This window comes from Oncorhynchus kisutch, linkage group LG20 (genome assembly GCF_002021735.2).
Source record: "Oncorhynchus kisutch isolate 150728-3 linkage group LG20, Okis_V2, whole genome shotgun sequence".
In the NCBI taxonomy this organism is placed as follows: domain Eukaryota; kingdom Metazoa; phylum Chordata; class Actinopteri; order Salmoniformes; family Salmonidae; genus Oncorhynchus; species Oncorhynchus kisutch.
In genome coordinates, this window is record NC_034193.2 from 11,433,455 (window position 1) to 11,446,928 (window position 13,474).

A 13,474-nucleotide genomic window follows, 5' to 3' on the forward strand; every position below is an offset into this window, starting at 1 on the left:
ACTGCTGAAGCCCTATTGGGTGCACCAGCGTGACTTCCACTGTAATGGAGACCTTCTCATGAAAGGACAACGGAGAGTTATCCCAGAGACTCTACAACCAGAAATGCTAGACAGAGTGCATGAGGGACACATGGGGATAACCAAATGCAGACTGAGGGCTCAACAGTCAGTGTGGTGGCTTGGTCTGAGTACTCAGATTGCCAAGCTAGTGGCCCAGTGTGAGGTCTGTACAAAATGCCAACCTTGTCATCCGGAGCCAATGATGGCAACGGAGCTGCCAAAACGGCCATGGCAAAAGGTAGGGGCAGTTATGTTCTATTGGAAAAATGACACTTATCTGCTAGTGGTAGATTACTACTGAAGATACATTGAAATAGCAAAGACACCCATAACCACATCAGCTGGTGTTATTTTTTTTCCAGGCAAGGGGTCGCTGAGGTCCTGGTTACAGATAACGCTCCCCAGTTCTCTGCGAGCTCCTTTTCTGCTTTTGCCGCAGAATATGACTTCATACATGTGACCAGTAGCCCCTACCATGTAGCCCCTACCATGTAGCCCCTACCATGTAGCCCCTACCATGTAGCCCCTACCATGTAGCCCCTACCATGCACAGAGTAATGGTGAGGCAGAGGGAACTGTGAAAACAGTCAAGGGACTGCTGAAAAAAGAACAAGGATCCATACAGGGCTCTGTTAGCTTACAGAGTTACACCACTGCATCATGGGCCGTCGCCTGCCGAGCTCCTGATGGGCAAGAGGCTGCGTTCCCCATTGCCTGTCTCGCCGGCTCAGCTTAAACCCCGGTGGCCTAACAGAAAGGCCTTCGCTGAGAGGGACAAACGTCTGAAACAAACGCAAACTGGAGACTTTAATCGGAGAACAAGGATCTATACAGGGCTCTGTTAAAAAAAAAAGAGGGTGAAGGAGAGAGAGTGCTCACAGAGCCACAAGCGCGCCCAAAAAGGGATGTGAAGCCACCAGAGTGGCTGAAAGACTATGTTACGTGAAGAGATAATATACTGCTATGGAACATACCCAGCAAAAAGAGACTGTACCTAAATTAATGTTCATACTGTGTGATTTAATGCTTTCATACGGTTTCAGGATGGGAAGTAGCATGTTAGAGAATAATACTGGTTTCCAAATTGCATTTCAGTTATGCTTCAGTGGTTATGCATGTTGAGTTCTTGTTCATGGGAGAGGGGAAGATGTAGTAGGATGTCCCTTGGGGGTATCCGTACCTATGTAGGACATGCGAGGGTTAGGTTAATAAACAGGCTGGAGCTAGAACCTTGTTGCCGCGCGTCTTTATTTTAGATCATACTACACAAACATTACGGACTGAGCTAATGGTTTTTGCAATGGGTGTCATGGCAGATGATTGACAATGGAGATTGACAAAATGGCATCACCATCACTTTCCTCATCTTCATCAAACCCTTCATCTTCCTACTCTCCTCCAATAGGTTTGTGTGTTTAGAGCCTGTCTGTTTTTCTCTCTCAGAGCTCTGAATGTTTAGAGCCGGTCTCTCTCTCACTCTCTCTCCCAGAGCTCTGAATGTGTAGAGCAGGTCTCTCTCTCACTCTCTCTCTCAGAGCTCTGAATGTTTAGAGCCGGTCTCTCTCTCACTCTCTCTCCCAGAGCTCTGAATGTGTAGAGCAGGTCTCTCTCTCACTCTCTCTCTCAGAGCTCTGAATATTTAGAGCCTGTCTGTCTGTCTCTCAGAGCTCTGAGTATTTAAAGCTTACCATGAATTAATGATGACATGCTAATACACAACAACTCAGCACAGGAGATGGCTCTGCAGGAGAGAAAGAGGCAGACAGACAGACAGACAGAAACCAGGGTATTAAAATACAATAAAAGTCAATCAGGTCAAGCCCTTATTGCCTGTGTTATTTTCACAAGACACAGAGTGAGGGAGAGGAATGGCGCTGACTGAGAATATACAGTAGGAGGAGAGAGAGAGATAAAAAAGTGAGGAGAGCGACTCACTCAGTGCACAGTAACCTAACATCTTTCATACGTCCTCATCCCCTCGTGGGTCGGAGCCAGATCCCACACTGCGACTGAATAGCCCACGGATACGTCTGAGCCTCTCTCTATACTACTGAAAGGGTGAGACATGCCAAGAGCGCTGGAATCAAAGATCCCAAGTCGGCGTCGCTGTCGCCTCTCTTCTAGGTTTTCCAAATGAGCTGCATCACTACTGTCTCTTGTCTTTCTGGAGTTCCAAATGAGCTGCATCACTACTGTCTCTTTCTGGAGTCTCTAATAGCCCCATATCTGTCTAGTAGAGATATACCTAGTCTCTATTAGCCCCATCCCCGTCTAGTAGAGATATACCTAGTCTCTATTAGCCCCTCCCAGTCTAGTAGATAGATACCTAGCCTCTCTTAGCCCCATCCCTGTCTAGTAGAGAGATACCTAGCCTCTCTTAGCCCCATTCCCGTCTAGTAGAGAGATACCTAGTCTCTATTAGCCCCATATCCGTCTAGTAGAGAGATACCTAGTCTCTATTAGCCCCATCCCCGTCTAGTAGAGAGATACCTAGTCTCTATTAGCCCCATCTCCATCCAGTAGAGAGATACCTAGTCTCTATTAGCCCCATCCCCGTCTAGTAGAGAGATACCTAGTCTCTATTAGCCCCACACCTGTCTAGGAGAGAGATACCTAGTCTCTATTAGCCCCACACCCTTCTAGTAGAGAGATACCTAGTCTCTATTAGCCCCACACCTGTCTATTAGAGAGATACCTAGTCTCTATTAGCCCAATCCCCGTCTAGTAGAGAGATACCTAGCCTCTATTAGCCCCCTGTCTATTCCTGCTACATACAAGATGGGGCTGTTACACTTCCAATTTACCCTCCCTCTATTTTCTTCATCCTTTCATCCTTCCATCCCTTGTTACCTTTGTGTCCTCACTCAGATAATTGATTTCAATCCATGGCAGCCCAACAGGCAATTAAGGTGTCCTTTCACCAATGAAGAAGAGATTAGCAGGGTTAACTCTCTCTGTGTTTGCTAAGCCGTTTCACTATCACCCTAATGTAAATGCCACGATCACATTTAACTTACGTCACCTTCAGCTGGGGAGAGTTAAATGGCTGTAATTTAGGTGGGAGAGAAAGATCTGGGTTCCTCAATCTATTGGCTATAGCTGTTCTTCTCTGCATGTCGATAATGTGTCATTTGATGTTTGCAGTATTTTCCTTGCAGAGATATCTGTTATTAGTGGACTTACTGTCCCGTTATCATCAGGTTGGCAGGGTAGCCTAGTGGTTAGAGTGTTGGACTAGTAACCGGAAGGTTGCAAGTTCAAACCCCCGAGCTGACAAGGTACAAATCTGTCGTTCTGCCACTGAACAGGCAATTACTGTTCCTAGGCCGTCATTGAAAATAAGAATTTGTTCTTAACTGACTTGCCTGAATTACCTCTCTCATATGTCATATTATGTCTATATAGTGTTATAGTGTGCAAATTGTTAAAGTACAAAAGGAAACAGAAATATGGGTTGTTTTCGAATTCTTTGTGGATCTGTGTAATCTGAGGGAATTATGTGTCTCTAATATGGTAATATATTTGGCAGGAGGTTAGGAAGAGCAGCTCAGTTTCCACCTCATTTTGTAGGCAGTGAGCACATAGCCTGATTTTTCTTGAGAGCCAGGTCTGCCTACGTCGGCCTTTCTCAATAGCAAGGCTATGATCACTGAGTCTGTACATAGTCAAAGCTTTCCTTAAGTTCGGGTCAATCACAGTGGTCAGGTGTTCTGGAAACTGGAACTTTTTTGGAACACCATTATTTTTGTCTTACTTGGATTTACTGTCAGGGCCCATGTCTGACTGAATCTGTGCAGAAGATTAGGTGCTGCTGTAGGCCCTCCTTGGTTGGTGACAGAAGCACCAGATCATCAGCAGACAGTAGACATTTGACTTCAGATTCTAGTAGGGTGAGGCCGGGTGGTGCAGACTGTTCTAGTGCCCATGCCAATTCATTGATATACAGTGCATTTGGAAGGTTTACAGACCCCTTGACTTTTTCCACATTTTGCATCATAAAGTCTTCTTGCGGATCAGTGGAACGCTAGCATCCCACCTCGCCAACATCCGGTGAAATTGCAGAGCGCGAAATTCAAAATACAAAATTTGAAACATTAAACATTCATGAAAATACAAGTGTCTTACATCGTTTAAAAGCTTAACATCTTGTTAATAAATACCACGCGATTATCTGAGGACAGCGCTCCGCATACAAAAGCAGTATACAAACATTTTCCAAACAAGCAGAGGCTTGTTAGCGAAGTCAGGAATAGCGATAAACAAGCAGAGGCTTGTTAGCGAAGTCAGGAATAGCGATAAACAAGCAGAGGCTTGTTAGCGAAGTCAGGAATAGCGATAAAATAAATCACTTAGCTTTGAAGATCTTCCTCTGTTTGCAATCCCAAGGGTCCCAGCTATATAACAAATTTTCGTTTAAAAAGTATGTTTATTTTGCGCGCTTGATTCAGTAATCCACCGTTTTCCCTCATTAAAAATGCAAATGAATCCTAAAAGTTACCAATAAACTTCGTCCAAACAAGTGAAACAACGTTTCTAATCAATTCTCAGGTACCCTGATATGTAAATAAATTATACAATTTAAGACAGAGAAAAGTATGTTCATTACCGGAGATAAATAGCTAAGTGCAAACCCTCATCCACACGCGGGTTTTCGCCTGCCATATCAGTTCTGTTATACTCACAGACATTATTTGAACAGTTTTGGAGACTTTAGAGTTTTCTATCCAATACAACCAATTATATGCATATCCTAGCTTCTGGACCTGAGTAATAGGTAGTTTACGTTGGGCACCTTAGTCATCCAAACTTCCAAATACTGCCCCCTATCCCGAAGAAGTTTATAACAGCCTTATTTATTTTTTAATTCCCTCAACAATTTATACACAATACCCTATAATGGGAAAGCGAAAACAGGTTTTTAGAAATGTTGGCAAATGTATGAAAAAAAAAAAACAGAAATACCTTATTCACATAAGTATTCGGACCCTTTGCAATGAGGCTCGAAATTGACATTCCGACGTATTCTGTTTCCATTGATCATCCTTGAGATATTTCTACAACTTGATTGTAGTCCACCTGTAGTAAATTAAATTGATTGGACATGCTTAGGAAAGGCACACACCTGTCTATAAAAGGTCCCACATTTGATGGTGCATGTCAGAGCAAAACCAAGCCATGAAGTCGAAGGAATTGTCTGTAGAGCTCCGAGACAGGATTGTGTCGAGGCACAGATCTGGGGAAGAGTTCCAAAAAAATGTCTGCAGCATTGAAGCTCCCCAAGAACACAGTGGCCTCCATCATTCTTAAATGGAAGTAGTTTGGAACCACCAAGACTCTTCCTATAGCTGGCCGCCCGGCCAAACTGAGCAATCGGGGAAGAAGGACCTTGGTCAGGGAGGTGTCCAATGACCCAATGGTCACTCTGACAGAGCTCCAGAGTTCTTCCAGAAGGACAACCACCTCTGCAGCACTCCACCGATCAGGTATTTATGGTAGAGTGGCCAGACGGAAGCCATTCCTCAGTAAAAGGCACATGAAAGCCCTCTTGGTGTTTGCCAAAAGGCATCTAAAGACTCTCAAGACCATGAGAAACAAGATTATCTGGTCTGATGAAACTCTTTGGCCTGAATGCCAAATGTCACATTTGGAGGAATCCTGGCACCATCCCTACGGTGAAGCATGGTGGTGGCAGCTTCATGCTGTGGGGATGTTTTTCAGTTGCAGGGACTGGGAGACTAGTCAGACTTGAGGGAAAGATGAACAGAGCAAAGTACGGAGAGAACCTTGATGAAAACCTGCTCCAGAGCATTCAGGACCTCAGACTGAGGCAAAGATTCACCTTCCAACAGGACAATGGCCCTAAGCACACAGCCAAGACAATGAAATGGCTTTTGTGTCTGAATGTCCTTGAGTGGCCCAGCCAGAGCCCGGATTTGAACCCTATCGAACATCTCCGGAGAGACCTGAATGTCCAACCTGACAGAGCTTGAGAGGATCAGCATAGAAAAATAGGAGAAACTCCCCAGATACAGGAGTGCCAAGCTTGCAGTGACCCAAGAAGACACAAGGCTGTAATCGCTGCCAAAGATGTTTCAACAAAGTAACTGAGGAAAGTTTTTATAACCTGTTTTTGTGTAGATTGATAAGTGTGAAAAAAAACAATTTAATACATTTTTGAATAAGGCTGTAAGGTAACAAAATGTTGAAAAAATTCAAGGGGCTGTAAGGTAACAAAATGTTGAAAAAATTCAAGGGGTCTGAATACTTTCCAATTGCTCTGTATCTCTGTATCTCTGTATCTCTGTATCTCTGTATCTCTCTCTCTCTCTCTCTCCCTCCCTCACTCCCCCCTCTCAATCCCTCTCACGACACTGCATTATCTCTAACTGCTAATCTCCTACAGCGCTGTTTGAACAGTGAGACATTCTCCTCCTGGTGCCTGTCTCCTCCTGGGGCCCGTCTCCTCCTGGTGCTCATCTCCTCCTGGGGCCTGTCTCCTCCTGTGGCCTGTCTCCTCCTCATGCCTGTCTCCTCCTGGGGATTCTACCCATACTACATCCTCTCTGACTGTTAGTGGTGTTATTCAAGAACCGTCTGCACCACCTGGCCTCACAATACTAGAATCTGAAGTGAAATGTCTACTGTTGGCTGATGATCTGGTGCCTCTGTCACCAACCAAGGAGGGCCTATAGCAGCACCTAATCCTCTGCACAGATTCAGTCAGACACGAGCCCTGACAGTAAATCCAACGGCTCGTAACGTTGATATGTAACAAAGTGTATGAAACATTTGCTTTACGTGTGTCTAACGCTATGTGAACTCTGATGTGATTCGATTTCCACCTCTTCTAGACAAATACAGAACGTCTACAGATGCTATGACAGCCTACTCAACTGCCCTAGCAGTGCGTCAAAATGACGGTAATGATAGTGTAGCAGTGATGTCATACAGACCTGATGTGGTCCTACGGGTTGATAGACAGCTAAGAACGTGTAGGCCTTTATGCAGTGTGATGCAGATATTCTTATCCGGGTGATGCCAGTGGAGACAGTATGAATATGGGAAGTTGAATGTGCCTAACTTTCGCACATAGTAAATCATGGGAACATAGACAGTGATGTAATGTTTATTTATAGCCACCTTAAGTTCTGTATCACTGTCTCAGTAGTTACTCAAAGTTGGCAATGATAGCTACAGTTTGAATGTTTATGTCATGTGTGCTCCCTCTCCGGCCTCTAGGTCACCAGGCTGCTCGTTATGGCGCACACCTGTCACCATCGTTACGCGCACCTGCGCGTCATCAGACTCACCTGGACTCCATCACCTCCTTGATTACCTGCCCTATTTATGTCCCTCCCTTTGGTTCCTTCCTCAGGTGTCCTTTTTTCTGTTTCTTGTTGTGTTCATTTGTTTATTAAATGATGCATTCCCTGTGTAGCTCCCTTCAGTAACCACGAGCACAACCGTTCCTGGCGGCTTTATTCTGTAGTTTTAGTCAGAATTATCACCTTCCGTGAGAACTATAAAGTAAATGAAAAATACAGTTAAGCACACTCTTACAACCTTATCTTACGAGTGACTTATTAGCTTGGTATAACTCTGAAGTGCTTACATACATAACAGTTTAACCGGCGTTATAACGGGTTCAGATTAAACACATGAATAAAGGAGAAAATACCTCATTGGCTGCTTATTACAGAAGGGAGGAAATCAAACTTCACACTTATTATTCCTGGCATGAATTCACACTTCATCCTAACATACACTCTTCAACCTTTATGAACTACACCCGATGACATGAAAACTTAGCTAACGCAGCGCAGGATTGCCTTCCCTCCAAAAGTGTGTTGCTACAATAAGGATCCCCGTAACAACAGTATTAGCTACGTAGTTCCGCTTGTCTTATCATTTCCCCCGCACAGCGGACACATAAACAATTCAAACAAAAGACAACGACATAACCTGTAAGTCTAACTGTCAGTTACAACCTGAACTTGCTTCCCGACTCCCAGCGCACGTTGTTACAGTCTTACTAGAATATTACTGTATGTTGTGGGCTAATGTTTGGCGCTGGTGCTGCATAAATTGATAATATGCACATTAAAGTTATGTATACTAGCCGCTTGCTGAAATAAATGGTAATGAATGTAATGTGTGGGCTGCAGTGATACCACATATTGATGTAATATTTAAGCACAAAAAGAGTGGGTTTCAGAATAATGAATATGTAATAATAATACGTTTATTTGAGGACTCAAGTAGAAATAACTAAGAGTTGTTTTACTATTAAATAGGATGCTGGTAGTTCTCTCTCTCTCTCTCTCTCTCTCTCGCTCATCCTTCTTTCTCCCTCTTCCTTTCTTCTCATTCTCCCTGTTCTCTATTTCTCACACACATGCAGTGAACAAACACATACCAAAGATTTTGATATAATAATGAGATACTTATGTCTCCATTCAAACAATGGGATTAGTTGTCCACAGAATGGACTCTCACATTGACCTCCATACAAAAACCTCCATACAAAAAGTATCTTTACATGTCCTCTCTCCTCTGTTTGCCTGTCCTCTCTTCTCTGTCCCTCTCTCTTTACCTCTCCTCTCTCTCCTCTCTCTCTTCTCTTTACCTGTCCTCTCTCTCCTCTCTCTTTCCTCTGTTTACCTCTCCTCTCTCTCTCCTCTCTTTACCTGTCCTCTCTCTCCTCTCTCTCTCCTCTCTTTACCTTTCCTCTCTCTCTCCTCTGTCCCTCCTCTCTCTCCTCTCTTTACCTGTCCTCTCTTCTCTCTCCTCTCTTTACCTGTCCTCTCTCTCCTCTCTTTACCTGTCCTCTCCCTCTCTCCTCTTTACCTGTCCTCTCTTCTCTCTTCTCTCTCTCCTCTCTTTACCTGTCCTCGCTCTCCTCTCTTTACCTGTCCTCTCCCTCTCTCCTCTTTACCTGTCCTCTCTTCTCTCTCTCTCTCCTCTCTTTACCTGTCCTCTCTCTTCTCTCTCTCTCTCTTCTCTCCTCTCTTTACCTGTCCTCTCACTCTCCTCTCTCTCCTCTTTACCTGTCCTCTCTGTCTCCTCTCTTTAACTGTCCTCTCTCTCTTCTCTCTCTCTTCTCTCCAATCTTTACCTGTCCTCTCTCTCTTCTCTCCTCTCTCTCCTCTTTACTGTCATCTCTCTCTTCTCTCTCTCTCCCCTCTACCTGTCCTCTCTCTCTCCTCTCTCTCCTCTCTTTACCTGTCCTCTCTCTCTCCTCTTTGCCTCTCCTCTCTCTCCTCTCTTTACCTGTCCTCTCTCTTCTCTCTCTCTCTCCTCTCTTTACCTGTCCTCTCTCTCTCCTCTTTGCCTCTCCCCTCTCTCCTCTCTTTACCTGTCCTCTCTCACTTCTCTCTCTCCTCTCTTTACCTGTCCTCTCTCTCTCCACTTTACCTCTCCTCTCTCTTCTCTCTTTACCTGTCCTCTTTCTCTTCTCTCTCTCCTCTCTTTACCTGTCCTCTCTCCTCCTCTCTTTACCTTTCCCTTCTCTCCTCCTGTCCTCTCTCTCCGCTTTACCTCTCCTCTCTCCTCCTGTCCTCTCTCTCTTCTCTCTTTACCTGTCCCTTCTCTCCTCCTGTCCTCTCTCTCTTCTCTCTCTCTCCTCTCTTTACCTGTCCTCTCTCTCTTCTCTCTCTCTCTCTCTCCTCTCTTTACCTGTCCTCTCTCACCTATTTACCTCTCCTCTCTCCTCTCTTTACCTGTCCTCTCTCACTTCTCTCTCTCCTCTCTTTACCTGTCCTTTCTCTCTCCTCTCTTTACCGTTCCCTTCTCTCCTCCTGTCCTCTCTCTCTTTCTCTCTTTTAAAACCACTAGTTCTCCTGCTAATGTTCTGACTGGGAGAATAGAAGATGTAAAGCTAATTGAGCACCTTTTATAACCACCACCTCTACGAGGGACCTGGTGGTAAACACATAACAGCTCTGTGGAATAGATGAATAAAAATCTATCAATATCGTCCCTGCTGGAGTCCCCAAAGCACTCCCCATGCATTATTGAAAAGGTTCAAGCGTTCTTAGTTGGCTTGCTAATATTTTCAGGTTCATGAGCAAATACTTTCGGAAACGATCACACGGAGAGCTGCTTTCTAATGGAATATTTTAATGAGACGCAGGTATTTAGAATGCCCCGTTCAGCCCTGAAAGCCATGCAATCAGTCAGTTAGATTGAAGTCAATAGTAAAATGAAAGACATTTAAAATTTGCATGAAAACCATTGGAATCAGCCCCCCAAAAACTTTTTAATAACATGTTTTCCCCATGAATATTAAGAGTTTTTGTAGTTATCGCTGCATAGTTGAATATAAAAAATGCAACACTGCTTGTTCTTTTTCATACATTACATTAACAATGTATATTAAGCCAGTTTATCCAGGAGTGAATTGGACGCCCTCGACTCCAAGAGGGACAAAGATAATATCATATTCTACACCGAACAAAATTATGAATACAACATGTACAGTGTTGGTCCCATGTTTTCATGAACTGAAATAGAAGATCCCAGAAATGTTTCATAACCACAAAAAGCTTATTTCTATTTTTCCTCAAATGTGTTTTACATCCCTGTTAGTGAGCATTTCTCCTTTGCCAAGACCATCCATCCACCTGACAAGTGTGACATATCAACAAGCTGATTAAACAGCATGATCATTACACAGGTGCACCTAGTGCTGGGGACAATAAAAAGCCACTCTAAAAATGTGCAGTTTGGTCTCACAACACAATTTTGAGGGAGTGTGCAATTGGCATGCTGATTGCAGGAATGTCCACCAGAGCTGTTGCCAGAGAATTGAATGTAATTTCTCTAGCATTAGCCGCCTCCAACGTTGTTTTAGAGAATATCACAGTACGTCCAACCGGCCTCACAGTTGCAGACCACGTGTATGGCATCTTGTGGGCGAGCAGTTTGCTGATGTCAACATTGTGAACTGAGTGCCCCATGCTGGCAGTCGGGTTATGGTATGGGCAGGCATAAGCTATGTACAACAAACACAATTGCATTTTATCAATGGCAATTGGAATGCACAGAGATACTTTAACGAGATCCATTGTCTTGCCATTCATCCACCGCCATCGCCTCATGTTTCAGCATGATAATGCACAGCCCCATGGCACAAGGATCTGTACACAATTCCTAGAAGCTGAAAATGTCAAAGTTCTTACATGGTCTGTATACTCACCAGACATGTCACCCATTGAGCATGTTTGGGATGCTCTGGATCGATGTGTATGACAGCAGGTTCCAGTTCCCGCCAATATCCTGCAACTTTGCACAGCCATTGAAGAGGAGTGGGACAACATTCCACAGGCCACAATCAACAGCCTGACCAACTCTATGCGAAGGAGATGTGTCAGGCTGCATGAGGTAAATGGTGGTCACACCAGATACGGACTGGTTTTCAGACCCATGCAACCTAACTTTTTTTTAAAGGTACAGTATCTGTGACCAACAGATGCATATCTGTATTCCCAGTCATGTGACATCCATAGATTAGTGAATTTATTTCAATTGACTGATTTCCTTATATGAACTGTAACTCAGTAAAATCTTTGAAATTGTTGCATGTTGCATTTATATATTTGTTCAGTATATTTATTTATGTACACACTAAAATCAAATGGTTCTAGATATTCTATATTCTACATAACCATATGGGAACCCTTTTTGGTGCTATATGGAACCTCTTTATTAAACGTCCTGTAAAGAACAATGCTCATAAGGTTTGAAATGGAATGTGTACAGTGCCATAAAGAACCCTTTCCTTACGTTCTTTAAAGAACATTTAAAAAAGGGTTCTATATACAGTAGCACCAAAAAAGGTTTACAAACCTTTTATATGGTTCTTTATGGAACCTTTACAGAGAATTCATGGTTCTATAAAGAACCTTCCCCAATCCCATTTTTGAAATACAAAGAACCATTAAAGGGCTCAAAGCGTTTTTTTGAGTCAGTTTGGTTCCAGATAGAACCGTCACCCTTCCCAAAGAACCTTTGAAGAACCTTAATTATTTTGTGTGTATTATTGGGGATGTTACGTCTGTTGGCTGTATATTTTGGTATTTGTGAAGACTGTCAACATCCATAATGTAATGTGGCAATACCTTTCCTAGTTGCTACTAAAGGGGATAAATCAAGTTGTTTTGAATTGAACTGAACAATTGATTCCAACATTGCTCTCACAAAATATGGAGGACTTTTATCTTTGTGTAAATGAAAAGTTCCTATTGTATCGTGTTAACTTTGAGTAATGCATTGGCATGGATTTATGTGAAATTACAAAGGACTTAACTGTGTCGTGCGTTATGTATTGTATGACGTGCTGTTTGTCGTACTGTACGTTGTTATGGTTTACTGTACGTTGTTATGGTTTACTGTACGTTGTTATGGTTTACTGTACGTTGTTATGGTTTACTGTACGTTGTTATGGTTTACGACAGTGTGCTGCTTTATGGATGAATGGCTTGTCAGAATGATTGGCAGATGTCAGTAACGAGAGAGTGATGTACAATGTGAAACTGTGCAGGTGTGCATTCTTTGACAGCTAAGCTAGGTATAACATTGGCGACGAAGATGGCTGAATTCAGCTTACCACCACCAGCATCATTCCTCTCCGTGCTTGGCGAACCGTGGAATAACTGTCTTAAAAGTTTTTAAACTTATCTCGAAGCTATGGACTTTTCTAGAATCTCCGACTAGCGGAGGACAGCACTGCTCCATCACTGCCTAGGTACAGATGGACAGAGGATTTTCAGAGCGCTTGGATCGGCTCCTACATTCACCACTGCAGTTAGCCTCCTACAGAACCACTTCGCCGGGAAAGCGTGAGTGCTCCTCCGACGCTACCGGCTACGGAAAAGACACCAACGCCCGGGTGAGTCCATTCAACGTTACGTGGCAAATCTGAGGGATTTGGCTAGCTCTTGTAACTACGGGACACTTCAGGGCGAGATCATAAGGGATCCGCTGATAGAGGGGACATTATGTGAAAAGACAAGGGAGAAACTACTTTTGGAATCAGATCATTTACAACTTGATGGGGCTATTAAAATAGCACTCCAGGTTGAAGTGGCTTTGGAATGCTCTACTGGGCTAACAGACAGCTCTGCAGCATACGTTCGGCCCCCAGCCATTCTCACACAGCAGCTTCAGCCTGAGCAGGCGCACTACAACAATCATGTGCTGTTCACGCCCTCCCACGTCGATAGCTACATGGACACAGACACCGACATGCCCGTCAACAGGCACACAGACAAACAAACAGAAGTAGCTGTGGCAACTGTCGGCTAGCTCTCTTCAAGGGCTTCAAACTGCCCAGCTCGTGGAACGATATGCAAGAGCTATTCAAAATACAATCACTTTGCTAAAGTGTGTCGTTCTGTCCCAGCTACTAGCTACA